The following is a 4233-nucleotide window of genomic DNA, read 5'->3' as shown; positions in this document are numbered from 1 at the left end:
TGAACTGTAATTTTATGCCACTATGGTCAGAGAAGATACAAGGTATAATTTCTATTTTCTTGAATTTTTTGAGATCTGATTTCTGGCCTGTAATGTGATCAATTTTGGAGAAGGATCCATGGGCTGCTGAGAAGAATGTAAATTCAACTTTATTTAGATGGAATGTTCTGTAGAGATCTATCAGACCTTTTTGGTCTGTTCCGGTCCATTATTTCTTTGCTTATTTTCTGTTTGGAGGATCTATGCAGATCATTCAGTGGAGTGTTGAAGTCCCCTGCTACTATGGCAGTGTTGTGTAACATGGTGTTTAGATTAGACACTCTTTGCTTTATGTAATTGGGTGCTCCTGCATTGGGCCCATAGATATTCAGAATTGTTAAATCTTGTTGGATCTTCCCTTTCACCATTATAAAATGGCCGTCTTTATCCTTTTTTACTTTTGCTATTTTAAAGCTTATGTCATCTGAAAATAGTATAGCGATCCCATCTTTCTTTTGACTTTTGTTTGACTGGATGATAGTTTTCTATTCCCTGACTTTCAGCTGTAAGGCATCTTTGTGGGTTAGATGTGTTTCCTGTAGACAACAGATAGTAGGCTTGTGGATTTTTATCCACTCTGCCAGTCGATGTCTCTTCAGAGGACAGTTTAAGCCATTTACATTTATTGAGAGGATTGAAATTGGAGGAAGAATTCCATTCATATTATTAGGTGAAGTTTTGTTGGTTTGTCTTACTCCTTGAGCCATCATGTAGTTTGAGATCTGAGCTTTAATTCTTTGAAGATTTTACTTTGAGGAATGCCTATTGTCCTGTTCAGTTAGAAATGTGGGTCTGAGAACTTCCTGTAAGGCTGGTCTGGACTTTGCAAATTCCTTCAGTGATTGTTTGTCTGAGAAGGACTTTATTTCTCCCTCATAGATGAAACTTAGCTTTGCCAGATAAAGAATTCTAGGTTGGGCTTTGTTCTATTTTAGAAGATTAAGGATAGGCACCCAATCCCTCCTGGCTTGTAAGGTTTTAGATGAGAAGTCTGCTGTTAGTCTGATAGGTTTTCCTTTATAGGTTAATTGTTGTTTTCATTTTGCTGCACACAGGATTGCTTCTTTCACATTTACTCTGGTCAACTTAATGACCATGTGACGGGGAGATTACTTTTTCATATTGAGTCTCCCAGGAATTCTGTGTGTTTCTTGTATTTGGATATCAAGATTTCTGGCCAGGCCCAACACATTTTCCTCCAGTATTCTGTAATAAGTTTTCCAGCCCTTGTATTTGTTCTTCTTCTCCTTCCAGAATCTTGATCACCCTGAGATTCAGTTTTTTTTTACATAATCCCACACTTCTTGTAGGTTTTGATCTTGTTCTTGTTTCTGTGTTCCCTTTCTTCCTCTGATTTATTTAGCACATAGGCATAGTCTTCAAGCTCTGAGATTCTTTCCTTTGCATGGTCTATCTTGTTCTTGATGCTTTCTAATGTATTATGGAGATCCTTGATTGTTTCCTTCATTGCCAAAATTTCTGATTGGTTCTTCTGTATAATTTCAATTTCTTTGGAGAATTTTTCATTCAATTCCTGGATTGTTCTTGTGTTTTCTCTATGTTGTGATTCTATTTTCTCCTCAATTCTGTTGAGTTTTCTGACAATCCATATTCAAAATTCTTCCTCCGTCAGTTTAATCATATCATGTAAGTTGGTGTCAGTTGATGGAGGTAGAGTGTTATCTTTTGGAGGTGACATTTCTCCCTCCTCTTTCATGTTTCCTGTGATCTTCCACTGGTTCTTTCTTATCTAGGTGTTTTGTCGAGGACCAGAGGTGATGGGACTGGGATAGGAGCTAAATTATGGGATTCCTAAGGATTGATCTATGGTAAGGCTGGGAGTATGTGGTTTGGTCCTGTAGCGTCTTAGAGGAGTTTGAGTCTGTTGGGTGATCTTTCATCTAATGTTTTCACCTATGTCTATAGAGATTAAGGGGTTTAGACCCTTTGCTTAGGGATTCAGGGGTTAGGAATCTCTTGTGAGCACGAGTTCACTCACAACCCCTACGTTGAAGTGTGAAGGACTATGATAAAAATAGGAAACACTTCACAAATTTGCGTGTCATCCTTGTGCATGGGCCATGCTAATCTTCTCTGTATCGCCCCAATTTTAGTATGTGTGCTGCCAAAGTGAGCACCTCTATTTCATTTTCAACCAATTAAATATGCAGTGAACAGCCTGGAAGCTCAAACATATATTTCAATAGTCATCAGAGCTGCCATGAAGACCATCAAAACATAAGTCATCGCCCTTACAATCTGTCTGAGAAGATGAGGCTGTCACATTTGAAATACATACAAGAGAGTACATAAATATGGGTAACCTCCACATTGTGAGTACAGACTATGAAGGTTATAGAGGTTAATGTGACTGAGGAAATCAGACCATGTGGAGGTGTGTAATCAGGGAACCTGCCTACTGACGGATAATGTTAGGTGAATGGAGGAAATAAAGACGGGCATCTGAGACATCTGCAAGTGCTGCGAGGCATGAACAGAGGTGGTGTTTTTGTGTGGGAAGGAAGGAAGGGGCCAAGTAGATCTGAAGTGCTGAGTCAAAGCACATTAATTGATGCATTTGTAAGGTCTAGTAAGGTCAGATTATGGAGGGCTGAGGAAATCTGTGAAGAGAAAAACTCACAGATAGTAGAATAAGATAGTTATCAGGTCTAAGCAGGAATGAAAACTTTCATAGAATAAATGCAATAGGAGATATTCCAAACAATTAGTTAGATGCATAAAAATGAAAATATCTATATGAGAAGACAGGAACTTTATCAGGAACACAATGATGTTGGGAAGTATTGCAACAAATACTATGACCATGAGGGTTACTCTCTATACTAAGTTAATAAGTTATTTCAAAAAATATAAGGAAAATCAAGACCAGTAAAAAAGTAAAGGAAAAAGATATATTGAAAAGATCATATATGAGACAATATAAATAGTTATCACTGTGAAAAAATTTTATCTAATAACATAGAAATGCAAATTACAGTAGTGTAAAGCACCATTTTATGTTTAATTACTCATAAAATACCTATGAAAAGATAAGCCTTTTATGGCCATCTAGTGGAGAACTGGGTGCACTTGGGTGCTGCCTGTGATATTGTAACCCAGTGGCTATGTTCAGAAAGTAATATAGACACTCTTTATAATTTATAAAAATGTCATACTCCTTTGATAAATACCTTATTATCAGGAATTTATCCTCACACAATTTTTTTTTAAAGTTAGGTTTAGAAGGTATTCATCATGACATTGAAAAACTGGACATAGCCTGCATATGCAACAGTAATAAAATGGTTAAGCAAATTATAATACTCAACATGAAACAATAAACTTATGTTGTTATTAAATGTAATAAATATGAACACTTGGTAAAAACACAAAAATGACATATATGGAAAAAGCAAACCATAAATCTCTATGTGCAATATTGTCAGACACATGTAGCATATGTCTAAACACAGACAGAGAATTGAATACTAGTATAGGAGTGGGAAATGCAACCTTTCTCTCTTAATTTCTCATTCCTGGGAAAAGACAGCCCCCTGAGGATCGAGACATCTGAAGAGATTGCTCTGGCATTATATCGGCACTGTCGCTCCATTTTCTTCTCTCCTTTATTTTGGTCTTAAAAGCTCTTTCCCTATTTTATTTTTTCTCTATATAATGTCATGCAAAGTGTGTCCCTATTTCTGTTGAATTTTACAGAAGGTTTTATTTTAGATTGTATTTTCTAATGCCATTCACTTGTTTTCTTAGCTTAAGCTGTTTTGTTTTGTAGTTCATTTCACTTACTTATTATGGTAACTCTGATTTTGAATAACTTGATAATGTCACAGTATGTTTTATAAGTGTTCTGAAATCAAGTAATAAGAGATTTTTTAAAATGAGGGTGAGACAAGTTTCTGACAAATGTCGAGCTTGAGAACTAATGAAGTATGCTCCTTATGTTCTACTATGTAACCTTTGAATTGAATATAATTTTAACATGAAATATTCACATAAAATGACAAGAGAAATTTGACATTTCTTTATGCATCCCTGGCTCCTGGAAACATGGTGTAATGCAGTCTGACCTGCATATCCTTGGGGATTTATAATAGATTTCATTGTCTGCTCTTCCCCAAAAGTCAGCCCTTATTAAAATAGCCTTATTAAAATATATATGGGTTTTTCCTTTACTAA

At 35.9% G+C, this 4233-nt stretch overlaps 1 non-coding gene across 1 annotated transcript; it reads right to left on the bottom strand.

Moving 5' to 3' along the window:
• Positions 1-2070: 2070 nt before the first annotated feature.
• On the bottom strand, positions 2071-2177 carry LOC142874642 (U6 spliceosomal RNA). The gene has a single exon (XR_012922301.1). It is a non-coding gene; the product is annotated as a U6 spliceosomal RNA (small nuclear RNA).
• Positions 2178-4233: the final 2056 nt, after the last annotated feature.

This window comes from Microcebus murinus, chromosome 12 (assembly GCF_040939455.1).
Source record: "Microcebus murinus isolate Inina chromosome 12, M.murinus_Inina_mat1.0, whole genome shotgun sequence".
NCBI lineage: Eukaryota > Metazoa > Chordata > Mammalia > Primates > Cheirogaleidae > Microcebus > Microcebus murinus.
Note: the sequence above shows the minus strand (reverse complement) of the source record. Positions and strands in the feature narration are given on the sequence as shown.